The sequence below is a fragment of the Cygnus atratus genome, chromosome Z (genome assembly GCF_013377495.2).
Source record: "Cygnus atratus isolate AKBS03 ecotype Queensland, Australia chromosome Z, CAtr_DNAZoo_HiC_assembly, whole genome shotgun sequence".
NCBI classification, from domain to species: Eukaryota; Metazoa; Chordata; class Aves; order Anseriformes; family Anatidae; genus Cygnus; species Cygnus atratus.
In genome coordinates this window covers 10319352-10333622 of record NC_066396.1, presented here as the reverse complement: position 1 = coordinate 10333622, position 14271 = coordinate 10319352, and positions in this window count along the sequence as shown.

The window sequence follows — 14271 nt, the reverse complement described above, 5'->3', positions numbered from 1 at the left end:
GGAAGTTATGCATGTAAATCCCTCTGCAGCCATATGAAAGAAAGAGAGGAATAATCTGATGGGTGCGCAGGGCCTTCAGGGTGTGATTGCAGAGTTAATTATTCTCCCAAAAACTCTATAGCAATTTACAAAACCCTGGATGGGGACAACACAGCAAAAATATTCAGGGACTGGGGTGCACACCCACGGGTGCTGGGGTACAGCTCTTGCTTAAGGTTAATTGTGTCCATTGCTCCTGCTGGGGTGTGATGCAGCATCACAGAAGACCTTTATATTAAAGGGGATATATGGAAAAGGAGGTATTTTAGAGAGCTATTTATTATTAAGAGAGGCAGGTGTTTAAATTAACCCCCTTATTGCCAGGGTTATGATTTTTCACACCATGTTTATTTTTCACGTGCTGCTCACAGATTAAAACTAGTTGTGGACCCCATAAGAAGAGGGGCATTTGCTGCTTCTGATAGTGATCAAGGCTGTACCAGTATGTCTCCAGAAGGCAAACAATGTGCAGCCTGAAGCTAGGAATGTGCTAATGAAGGCATACAGCAGAAAACTTAATCAAAGACTCGGAGAGATGAAAGGGAATTAAGTAAGGTATCAGCAGTACAGTGCAGAAATGAACGTCTAGTCAGGGGAAATAAAAGGAGTTTTCTTAACACAGAAATAAACAGCAACAACAAAAAACAAGCCCAAAACAAAACAACAACAACAACAAAAACAACAAGAAGAACAGAAAAAAACACAGTCCTCTGGCTTGGTGTGACACAGAAAGAAAAGCTCAGCCTTTGCTCTGTGCCTCTTCTCCCCAAGGAGAGGGATAATCTTCAGATTACCCCAACAGGACATCCCAACTTAAAATAACAGGGGTGGAAGCTGTGTTTAGGTCAGTGCAGTTGATGAGAAGTAGTACTCCTATGCATAATCTTCAGGGTGTGTTTTGTTATTTTAGCCTCTTTTTGTGCCATGCTCCATCATTTCCAATTCAGATTTTTTTTTTGTTTTGTTTTTTAACTTCCTCACAACCTTGACTTCTGGCAAGCGACAAAGCACTCCTCATCCATGCAGGATGTGGCAGATCCCAAGAGCTGAGCACTGCAGTGCCCTGCCCATCGCCCAGCTCCAGATAAGGGTACTGGTACTCTCATCATACTGCTTAGGCTGGTTCAACATCTGCTATTGCAAGGCTTGCGTGAAGAAGCATCTTCTAAGGACTGGTAATATCTGGACACATTCCCTGGCATGAAGCAAAGTGCTAGAAAACACATGTAATCCCTAAAGACCTTTGTAACAATGGTGTAATCAGAACAGAATTAATGCCCTGTGTGGGTAAGCGTGGGTTGTAATTTCTCTTAGAAATAGCAGATTGGATTAGTTTTGGGGGAGAGAGTGGTACAGAGATGCAAATAGCTCAGACAAAGGTCTGAGTGTTTCTTTGGATGTCATCCGCCGATCAGGGAGTGTCTGCCCAGAAAGGCACTGACATTAATTTTCTCCTACAGTCAGTCTGCTATTTTGGCCATGGGAGGAAATGTAGCATAAAACACAAAGAGGCCAGACAAAAGCAGTTTCCCAAACAAATTTTTGGATCATATTTGGGAACAGAGTTACACTACTCCAGGAAAAAAAAAGAAACTCTGTAAAGCAAAAGCAAAAAAAAAAAAAAAAAATTGCAGCACACATTAGCTTGCCCAGGCCTCTTGTAACACAGCTTTACAGCTAGGGCTAACCAGAAAGGTTCCAGAGAATGACGATCTCTGGCAAACAGACAGAGCCAAAAGTAGTGTCTGGCTGCCAGCTGTAGCTGGGAAACCTCTCTGTTATGTGGCAAAGTAGTGGGTAGGATGTCTATACCTTGAGACGGCCAAAAATGTGTGTGATGTGAGGCAACCATGCCAGGGAGGCATGAAACTTAAATACACCAAGGTGTATATTGCTTCATTAATCAACATCTGGAGTGGCGCTATAGTGTTGATCCCAATTATATATTAAATATTATTTCAAAAGTTTTATAAGTCTGAAATATTTACACGATGCATCTGTTGCTCAGAACAGCTCCACAACAGACCCCAGTGTTCAAAGGCTGGAAAGCAGGCACAGAAGAAAGATATTCTGCGTTGGATCTATGTGGTGTCTACCGACCCCTTTATAGTTGTGGTTGCTGCTGCTCCATTTCAAAATCCACAGGCTGCCTCCAGCATTTACCATTCATTAGTGGTGGAAAGATTTGAATGAGCAGTTTCTTGGAGGCTGGCTTCAGTCTGCAGCTCATCTTACAAGTGTCCTACAACTATGATCAGGTCTGTCCATCTTTGGTACAAGTTTCTAGTCTTCTGTTTGTTACTGAAACGAGAAGGGGCCTCCCTAGAGCCTCTTATGAGCATCTGAAGGAAAAATAAAAATAAAAATAAAAATAAAAATAAAAATAAAAATAAAAATAAAAATAAAAATAAAAACAAGGAAGGCACTTAGGGAAAGTAGAGTAGAGTAGAGTAGAGTAGAGTAGGGTAGAGTAGAAGAGAACAGAACAGAACAGAACAGAACAGAACAGAATAGTTCAATTGGAAGGGACCTAAAAGGGCCAAGTCCAACTGCCCAACCACTTCAGGGCTAACCAAAGGGAGCAGTGAAGGCAAGGTAGCAAAAGTAAGAGGATACAACTTAAGAGGGTGTTAATCAGGGTAGCCATGACTTATAGACTTGCAAATAAACATAAATCATCAATTTCTGTTTGGATGACAGCTCCTAGAAGTTACAACTACTCAGGAGGAGATGCATGCTTGTCTGGATGACTAGGTTATGGGGGAGCAGCCTCCAGGAGATGTGGGAAGTAGGAAGCACGTCAGCCATCCCACCCTGGTGCGGAGCTGGAGCCTTTGGGAAGAAACACTCAGAGACAGAGAGTGCCTCCACGTCCACAAGGGCACTGCACCACTGACAGAAGGGTCTAGAAGGTAATAGCAGGGAGAGTAATCCTAATCAGGATACAACACAGCAGTCTGTTGAAACAAACCATAAGTTAAGCAAAATAATTGTTCTCACTCCCCTCATGGCTGTATCCATATCTTTTGTACTGTTATAAAGCCACCAGTATAGATTTAAGATGGAAAAGTAAACTAAATCTTATTTGTCCAAGAAGTGAAATGGCCAGTGGAGAAAGTGTTGGCAACATTCCTTACAACAACAGCAGTATAAATTGCACAAAACAACAACTCTTATCAAAGGGCAGGGAAAAGAAAGTGAAGGTCTCGATGTTTAACTAGTGGGTAATCCAGGTGGACACTGAAACCACAACCTGTAGTAGCTACAAGTCCCAGTAAACTCAGGATAATGAACAATGGAGCAGGTAGGAAGCAATGGATGAAAGCATAACGCTGAATTACCTATGGATGGGGGCAGGGCACAGAGGCCCCTGGGTTGTGTCAGGGAAAGTGAAAAGGAGCCGTGTTCATCTACAGGCTGCAGTAATTGGCTTTGTCCATAGGGCATGTGCCCGGTCTTGACCTTGGATTCACCGTTGTGTTTCCCAGCCTTGGTGGAAGACTCTCGCACTGCTGTTCACCATACGAGGAAAAGCAAAGACCGTGATCTCCTTGCATTTCCTCCTAACAATGATCCTGCTTGGGATACAGCTTTGGAAGCACTGGTGAACTACACAATTCAGCTTTTGAGATGGAAAAATCATTTTCATATCTAAAAATATAGTTAAATACATCCATCCAGTAGCTACAGACAGTAGAGCAGAACTCACCCCTTTGAGCTTTCCAGCCTTAAAACGGTAACAAGTCCTGGGGACTCAAGTGGCTTTTCACCATCACCATCATATCACCCTACACACATAGAAGAATCTAGTCCTGCTCCTCCTGGAGCCAACGCTGAGCACATACAAACATTAAGGGGTCCTAGGCTGGACCCACAAGTGTAAAGGATCAGACAGATCTCCAGATTAAGCACTGTTACACCAAGTGCATGGCAAGTGTGCCACCAACAAGCACACAGCAGTCTCTCCAATGCAGTGATGGACGTTCCAATGATGCTGGAAGCAAGATTTCCAGCCTGACTTGAAGTGAGTTACTCTCCCAGCAAAAATGCTCTACTTTGATATCAGCAAATTAGCGTGCTCCTTTCCTTTCAGTAACTTTTTTGCTTAAGCCTGGAATAGTGACTTTCAGTAAAGCTAAAATGTATGTAGGTTGTGAATATCCTAACAATTAGAACCAAAGCTAAAGTGCAGCAAGTCACACATTTGACTAAAGAGAGAGCCACAGAGAGCTTTTATCACTAAGAAAAACAAAGCATTCACTCAAAAGGAAGTCAACAGCTTCTCCTGTAATGTGAACTGCAGGATATTTTGCTCTGATGGTTTGCAGCTGAGTAACAAAGATATCAAGAGTGCCTCTATCACTGATAGTATGGCCTTAACCTTTCCTTTACTATTTTTGAAATAAATTATAATTTGCAGAGATATACATAAAGGTTAGTGCAGAAAGTTAATTTTAGCATATAAAAAGTCCTCTCCCTTGTGAACTCATTTAGCAAATCTCATGCAGGCTTCTGTTGGACTTTTGCTTATGTCAGGATACCCAAATTGTCATGTGTAGAATGTCTTACTGCTGGGCTAAAAGTCAAACCAGTATTAGATATGAGGGAAAGGCAGAAGATATCCTATGTCAGATAAGACAGGAGTCTGGGGGAGAAGTGGCCATTTTTCTCTGTAGTTCAGAAGAAACTTTGGATGTGTTTCATCTAACCAGTTCTTCACATTCATAGTCTTTGGGTGTCCACCAGTTGGCCTTCTAGGCTTACACCCTCCAGTTTTAAAGTCAGGAGACCATTTATCACTTACTGTACAACAGGCCAGCAAACAACACTCATTAATTGACTCATCTCCCACTCTGAGCTAGAGCACGTCTTCTCTGGAGCCAGTTACAATGCAAAACCTTTCCTGATGGAGGTAAGATGTTCCTATTTTTCATGTCTTTGCTGTTAAACTAGAATGCAGTTGCCATCAGCAACGACAACACTGAGCACATTTTAGGTGTAGGCACACAGAGGAGAAGAGGCCCGGATCTCCCTTCAGGGAGGCAGAAGAGGGGCCTAGATCCAAAGCCAGCAAAATGAACATGTGCTTTCCCACCGCCATTGGAAAACTTTGTTAAAACCTCACTTCTGTAGTCCAAACTCCCTCTACTTCTGTTTGTCACTCACACAGTAAAGCTGGCACTGCATAAAGAAAACTTAAACACACGACCTGTTCTTCTCCAGACCCAGCATTTACAGATGCAGAAAAATCCAGTATGCAAAAGAAGAAAAAAACAAACACACAGCAAAAATACCTGAAATCCAGACACCTATTCAAGGCTTTACTTCTCTTCCAGAAGAAGAAATTGGCCTACCTGGCTGTTCTGTGTTGTCTTCTCTATCTGAAGCTGTTTGCCAAGACAAGCAGAAGGATTGTTTTCAGCACCACGCAAAAAGCTGCGGCTTCTTTTAAAAACCCTAGAGGATTGTTCAGCAGAGCATGCCAGGCTTCTCCCCAGTGGAGCTGTGAAGCTCGCTAGGGAGCACCACGCTTTCCAGGATCTGGAGGTAAACCCGCGCAGGGACAGGCTGAATGTGATCCAGGAGCTACAGGATGTCTCGGTGTGCTTCGTGTACTCAGGAATGGCTGCAAGAGAAAAGGCAAAGTTCCCGAAGCCGTGGGTGGAACATGGCACTGCGTTGCACTGAGTAAATAAAAAGCAATTGATCCTTGGACTTGGGTATGACATCAGGTATTAAAAAAGGTTTATACCATAGGCAGGACTCTATATTTCATCCGAGAGTAATGCGACCTTAAAACCCTGCTTGTGCCCATTGCTGCAGCCAAAGCAGTAGCCAGAGATGCAAACAAGACATTGTGCTCAACTTTCCGCAGCCAGCAGACTTATTTTCTTTTCACAGGTTGAGCATTTCAAACATAAAACACGTTTTTTCTCAAAGGCTAGACATTTCACTACCTCCCATAAGGACTTACAAAATGTATGCAACTTCAGTGGCATAATCAAGTATTTGAGGGGTTTATAGCACTGAGTATGACAGGATCCTGATGCAGGCTTCTGGCTGCCATGCTTATGCTAACAAAGCACAGAGGTTCAACTTCTGACACACAATTATTTACTTCAGTGCCTATTTATTCTTTAAAAAAAAAAGCAACAGAAATAATTCTGAAGTAGAGAAGAGACAGAGCTAGTCTAAAAAAAATCACTTAAGCACAAATGGGATAGTGTGTAATATGAACACTTAAGATTAAAAAAAATGAAATCTAAGTGGCATTTATCAAACCATACCAGCATTGCAGATTTTCCTGCGATTTCCTGCAATACAAACCCCCAGTGCTAACTCACAAGCTTTGATTTGCTCCTGTGGGCTGTTTTTCCACCTACTTTTAGGGCTGATGACATCTTCTGTCTGAAAAATTCAGAATTAGTGTCAGGTTTAAATACATTAAAAAAAATAAATATTTAATGTTGATGTACCTTGCAACACGTTAAATTATTGACATAAATTATTGACATAGAAGGTTTTTTAAAAGGTACTTCACATCTCCTTAACCATCTTGTCTGTTTGGTTGGGATTTTTTTGTACATGGTTTGTTCCCAGCTAATGAAGAGACTTGTCCGTACCACTACTCTTTGTAGCTTTTTTCAAATTAAATTCTTTGGTTTTCAGTGCAGTAGATAGGATTACAAACATGGCAGTGAAAGCTTACTGCTTTATTTAACGTTCTCCCAGCAGATAATGGGCCGTGGTTATGACTAATAGGTTCATGAGAGCATTGAAAGAAGGAAGGACAGCAAACTGAGCAAACAGTGAAATGAGGCTCAAATCTATCCTCGCATCTGTGACAGATTCTGGGCAAGTCACTTGTTACTGCTTTAACTTCTATTTTCTCATTCATAAAAGGGAATAATAATTCTTTACTTCCTCAAGAGATCAAGTAGGAGGCATTGAGGACTATGAGGCATTTAGAAACACATCGATGACATCTCAGTGCGTGAGAAGTGTTAATCCTCTCAGAGGTAAAAAGAGCATAAGTTATCTCAAAGTCCTGGTAAAAACAGTTTTAAAAAAGAGACTCTTCACCCCCTCTGGGAGGTAGAAGTGAATAAGCTTTTCTCTGCTCACTTTCAGGTTCTAGCACTGGTACATTACACTATTTTTAAAACAGAAAAATGGTTTCTAAAGGGAATAAAAAAAAAGAGAGAGAGAGAGAGAGAGATGCCACAATACAGCAGGATTCAGTTAATATCAATACTAACATGCCATCCTCTCCTGCTAGCATTTTGCCACCAAGCAGTGTGGTTCTGAGTGTGCATGCTGGTAGGAAGACTTTTACACAGCGTTCACAGTCAGTCTTGGAGGATACGCAAAATTACAATTCTTTCCTGTCTGTGCTGTTTTGGTCACTAAAGTAAAAATAACTTCAAATTAACAATGGCTAATAATTTAGAACTAAAAGTACAGCTTGAGATTAAAGCTTTCACTGCATGAGAACTCCTTTTGTTTGGAGTTAAAGAGCTACTGTTTAAGAATGATGCAATATTTCAGGGGGAAAAAAAGACGTGCTGCTGCCTAATGGAAAATCATTTTGCAAGAAGCACATACACAATTTGCTCTTCCCTTAACCTCCCTTACTCTTCCCCAAAGCTTTCTTGCAGAGCAATGCTTCCAAAAGTTGTTTTTTCCCTTCACAATATACAACATAGCAGGGAGCGTTCCCCATCTTCTGCCTGTCTCCAGGTTCTAAACCTTGTCCTTTGTGAATACAGTCTGTTTGTAGAGACCTTCTGAAAGTATTTCTCCATGCTGAAGTTCTGCTTTAGAAACCTCTTGCTGTGTTGTGGCTTCCTCCTATGGCTGTAGTGTGCTGGGAAAGGGATGTGGCAAAGGACAGACCTCTAGTGATTTCTCACGGCGGTTCCAGCAGTGGGGGCACCAACCTTCCCGGAATGAGAAAGCTCAGCATAGCACTGGTAGGTGAAGCAGAAGAAAATGAGGTTTGGTGCTCCCACAGATCCAAGCAAGAAGGACAAAACCACTCTAACTGATGACTGTCCTAAAACACGGATGCATCCACCAGCTGCATGATTTCACCCAACATTTTGGACACGGGCCAGCCCTTCATTCTCTAGGGCCTGCCATGCAGGCCGCAAAGACAGTGCAGTTTGTCAGTAATACATAACTGAATGTCTAAGAACATGTACCGGTTGAGTGTGAAGAGAAATGGGCACTTTGAGTTAAGAACACCTTAGTTCAGAGCTGTTGGGTACAAATCTCCCTGCTAACAATGTGGTTATGCCACAAACCACTAGTGCAGTTTCATGAGACATTGCCTTCGACACGAAAACCACCTCCAGAAGCTCCCGTTTGTCCCCATCCTCAGACTGGGAGCAGATTTAGAGAAAAAAAAAAAAAGAAAAAAGTGCATGTTTGCATTTTCAGTCAGGTTGTTTTCCATATCTGCCTCCCTGCCGCAGGCATTAAGACAATGTCAGCACAATACAAACAGTGACAACAGAGCTTTTCAGCAGCTGAGTTCAAAACTTGGTCGCACAAAGAGTTGTGTTGGCACAACCCATGGGATAATGAACCGTGATGCAAGGGTCTAGGTGAGGTCAACTTCTTAGTTAGCCACTTTTACGGCTGCAGCCTGTGTCTCTTGGAAGCATGTAGAGGCCATGTGTGAAGCCATATGGCAATAATATCAGCTAAAAAGTCACCCATGAGTGCCTAAAATATGGGCCAGAGGGTGGACGTTACAGAAATGAGGGAAGATGGGAACTTTTGCTGTTGAATATTCAGCTTGACTGTTTACTGGAAACCCAATTTTGTGAAGTGTAGTTGCAACAAGGCAGCTTTAACTTGTCTTCAAAGACATGATCCAAGTCTCTGGAGGGAACTCCCATGTATATTCAAGACAGCTACCCAAACTCACTCGCAGGATTTAAAAGTCTCCTACAAAGAAATGTGCCAGCAGATGCTTCCTGACATTTAATGCTAAACACTCTCTAATGAGGCTATAAACAGCCCTTCACTCCAAAACATATGAAGGAGTAGCACAAGACCCCAGGGAGGGAGAGCTCTGTAGAAATGCAGCTATTGTTCCTGATTAGGATTCAGGCAGGCCTCTCCGGCATTGTTAATTCCGGCTTGATTTGTTCTAAGGCATGTGTCAGATGTTTGTTGCACAAACAGACTCTCTGGTGCTTGCACCAGGATCAAAAATAAGAAGACATGCAATTAAAGTGTCACAATCTGAGTCTAAAAGAAGCACATGTCCATGTAATCGTTACAGCCCACTGCTGTCATGAGAGCTTCTGACCATAGCTTCCATTTTCACTTTTGCAATAGTGTGGTTGTCACCTTCCAGTGAATTTCAGGAAGATTTATGCGCCTACTTCCCTTTGGCTGTTGCGAAAAATCTCAGTTTTCCAGCAGTTTGTTAGAATACCAATGACGAGACCTTCAAAGTGATAATTCCTGAGCCTTCTGGAGAAATTGGAAGTTTCGATCATGGCTAAATACCCACAGAGAAACCTTCCAGTGCTCTGAACTATCCTATTAGCAGTAAAAAGTAGAGAACATTACAAGAAGAGAACATTACAAGAAAAGAACATTAAAAGGCAAGAGAGACATATTTATAAAATATCATCTAAGGAATAGTAACAGAAAAAAGCCCTGTTCTCAATAGGGGTGAAGCTCAGGTCACATCGTTAGAGGTGTGCCAAGGCTTGTGCAAGCTTTATGATCAGGTTCACCTTCACTTTTCCTGTGACTGAAATTGCCATCATTAACACGATCGATACTTAACATCACTAACGTTACAGGACTTTGAACTTACAACAGGATAATAAATCAGACTTTCACCCCAAGCACCTAGCTTTGTGGAAGCAAGTAAAAGATCACAAAATGTGCATTAAACTTAAATACACAGGCACTCCTACAACTAGAAACATTTAAAACATTATTATAAGTGATCGCTGACTTCTGTCTAGCATTGTCCATCCTGAATTAGAGCTTTAAAATGTTAAAAAATACTCTAATATCATATTAATTACAATGGGGTTAATTAAAAGCAACACAGCGCATAAGCGATGAAAATTCTTATCCCCCAAAATGTACAGCTCTGGTGTAATTCTGGGGATGGCAGGAATGTGAGAGCATGGAGGCTGCTCAGGAAGGGTAAGAGGTGCACATATCTGACTCCCTCGCTCTCAAGGGGTCAGCTCCACCTTGAAGGGGTTTTGCTGATGAGAACAGGCTCACGCACAGTGACATCCATGCTAGCAGAGGAGAAATTTTGGCAAAGGACTTCCAGAAACCTACTGGTTGCTGGTTGTTTCATAAAGGTTTAGGCTCTTGGTTACTGCCAGTGATACTACAGGGGCCTTTGTACTGAGGCTGCTGAGATTCTGAAAGAGGTTTTGAGAGGGCAAATTAAGCAGGAATTATGTTTTGTTGGGATTTTTCACACATTCCCTTGTTTTTCTGAGCAGCTGAATAGTTTCCCCTCTTCTCTGGGGACACTATGAGTTAAGCCAATGTCACAGACATACCTGAAAGCCTCTGTTCTCCTCAGCAACAATATTTAGGTTTTTGAAAAGAGGCATCTGACAAATAAGAAAAGGAGGAATAATTTTAACAATGACACACCCAAGGACAGTTTAAATACACAGGAGAATGAGTTAAAAAATTTTAAAAGAATATTTTGTTAGCATTGTTTCCTCATTTCCCTACAGGTTTTTGGTGTTCCTGAGTATGTTCCTTGCACGCTGGGGACACTGTTGAAAGATGCAAATTCAAAGCCAATGTGACAACTCCTGTGATATCCCCTAGCTACCAAAATAAACCTTTGGTTTAGTTTTGCAAAATCAAGCTTACTGCTCTCTCCCATCTCCTCTCATTAAAAGATAAAGGCTCGACTTAATAGGTGCCCTACTTACCTAAGGCTTTGATCTCTTGCAACTCTCCACTAACAGAAGTTGGAAATGATTTCTGAAAGAGCCTCAGCGCATTCACAACCCAGAATTCACAACCCAGACAGTTACTTTGCTTTCCAAGAGGGCTGGCTTTAGCACTGCATCACTTCAAAGGAAAGAGTGGAGCTGTTTTCCCTGTACCGCTACATTTTCCCTCTCTGCTGCCTCTGGACACCATCAGCCGTGGCACCTGCGATGTTTCTCAGGACAGGCCCCACACTGAACTTCTCTGAACCATATTCAGGGAGGGAAATACACTCAGAAAAGGCTTTGGTTTTCTTTGCAGTGCCAAAGACAAGCCAGGGCAGCAGCCTCCTCCTGTCCCAGCCCCACCTGCACCCCCCCCCGCAGCAGGAGCCGGCCGATGTGACGCAGGGGAAGGTTTGTGCCCACCATGACCTAACGGAGGGACTTTGCTTGCTGTCACCAGCCCTTGGCCATACACGATATTTTGAGGGTTTGTACTTTCCCCAGACACACCATCCACATTTAACTGCCGTGTCCAGTTCACAAAGGTGACACCAAAACTGGGCACTTGGGAGCGTTTCCAAATCTCCAGCATAAACCACGTCTGCGCTCCAATCCCTGCCCTGCTAGGTCTTGCCTAATACATAATCTCTCCCCACCAGGTGTCATGCCGTGACTCCTGCTGGGAGGAAACTTGACTAAATGCTGTTTCTCTGTGGGGATGCTCCAGGTGTCCACTTAGACCAAGGCACGGTCTGGGCAACAGGAGGATGACGGAGCCCTTGGTGGGTGCCACCATGCACCCAGGACAGCCAGACTGCCACATGGACAGAGCTGTGCTTCCAGTTATGCCTTCAGTCCAAGTGGTTGATTTAATGCCTAACAATCAACACGGGGATACATGCTGTGCCTGCACAGCCCACACCACCGCTGCTTTCCCGAAGAGGCAGGAAAGTCAGCTTGCCCCATAGCATGAAAATTAACCAGTCTGGGTTGTTTTCCAATGTTAATGCTGCTTTAACAATAACCTGCTATATGCAGTAAGGCTCTGCCATCCTGTTTAAGATATTTTCCATTAAAATGTTCTCTGTAAAGTACATTTAGTTTGGAACTTAACAGGAAACAGCATTCAGCATGGATAATACCTGACTGGTACAGCTCTGTGGCTCACCTGCCAGTTGTCCTCGAGCTGAAAAGGGACTGGAGGCTTTTTTCCCAGATGATCATTTCTCCTGATTTTTGTCATGTCACACGAGCCTTTGTTCCAAGGCCTCTATAAAGAACTCTTTGTGCTGTATTTGAGCAGTAGCTGTGCCAGACCCAGCTCCTAACAAAAATAATACGATTAACCTGGCACAGAGAGCCCTGCGGTTGGCTGGGGTGGCTCTGGGCCAGCAGAGCTACGCTTGCAGAATCTCATCCTTGTATTTCTGCATGGCAGCTGATTGCACAGCATCACTCTGCCCAAAGTAGGGTCCGTAACAGAGGTAAGCACTTACACGAGTGGCGAAGAACGCATTTCTCCTGGCTAAGGTCCCACACGCAGACCAGAACCCAGGTGTGTTGGTATAGCAAGCACGTGGGAAATCTGCTCATGCTGCTGCGCTGTAGATAAAAGGAGGATTGCTCCCACGCTGTTTGACAAGAAAATTTTGTCCTCACTAAATACTTTATGTCAGAATTTTACAACATTCAGTTCTGCAAAACAGTCCATTACAGAGTTGCTTCACTCCTGCTTCACTCATGTGAAAAGCACGAGGGGGCTGCAGAACCAGACCTTGTATTCTGGCTAAGCAAGCTCACCAAAAATGCTACACAAGTCCTCCAGCATTGTTTCTGCTGCAGAGGTAAACTTTTTTTTTTTTTTAAATGTTCTAGAACTAGATAATGCATTTTCTTCATTATTTACTATGTTAGTAACAGGGAAAGAAATCCCTGAAGATTCAGGTGTACTATGTTTAGTAGGGGGAAATATGATTATAGGATTCATATTCTACAGAGCTATACTCCAATTAGATGATATGAGGAACTAGCTGGGTATGAAAGAGAACGTGGTAAGGTCCCATACCTTTACGAGATGAAAATATCTCTGTCCTCAGAGGGCTGGCCCATTACTCACCACAAACAGGTAACAGGATTGATTGAGACTCCAATAGGCAAGGCTGTTTCAGCAAAAAGAATAATCTTGTGTCTTTGAGAAAGCTGTAGCAAACAGACATTTAAAAGGGAAACTTTGTGCTACCCACAGCCCATGGAGGGTGGACTATTAATTGTTAATCCATCTCTGGTTCTTCACAGGAAAGGTGGGAGAAGGAAACAGATGCATTTTGGTTTAGCTTATCTCTAAGCAGCTGTTCAGTGGGATGGAGAGGGGAGAACTCTGCCTGGTTCTTCCAGGAGACTCCTGAAACAAGGCAGCACAGGAATTGGTGATGGTTTGTGAATTTGGCATTTCTTCCTTCTTTGGTTTTGGACCCAATTCCAAGATGACAATTTGGACCCAATTCCAAGATGACCCAATTCCAAGATGACAATTCCAAGATGACAATCTGGGTCTGTGTGGGTTCATTGCAGCAACTAATATTTTTCTGGCATATCTAGAGCTAGACAACCCAGTAAAATCTCTCAACTTCTGCTGTGACCACTGTACCTCCTGTCATTAGTCTGCATTTAAGTAAGAACCGGGAGCTGGAAGCCTCAAACCCACCAAGTTGACATCAGAAAGCTGAAAATGTCCAAACTGTTAACCAATAGAGCAAAAAAATAAGGGTTGATCTCCATTTCTTAGTGTTTCACCAGAAAGAAAGGGCATATTTCTCTGGGGGAGGCAACAGACATCTCCAATGCTATTGAACCCAAAGCAGAGTTTACTGGGTGCTGCACTATGGCCTGTGCAATGCAGTAGGTGAGACCAAGTGACCGACCTACTGGCTCTTCCCTGGCTCTAACGCTACAGATGTTAAGCATATTGCAGTCATTATTGCTTTGGTGAAGTACAGGAAAATCTGTAACAGTCTGTAGCAAATAGGGCAGATGGTGGGCTTGCAAACTACAAGAGAGCCAAAGGAATCCTCTGCCACTGAAGTAGATGGCATTTCATTGCTTGAGAGGATTGCTTTTTAAACAGATGCTAGTGATGTTTTCCGCTGAATCATGTTTTTCTGTCAATCTTTTGAAACCAAATTGCATGACTCAGATGAAACCTGCAGTATGTACAAAATTCGCTACAGCATTAGCACTTAGTTTACATCATATTGGGAGAATGGTGTTTTCCAGAACAGATGAG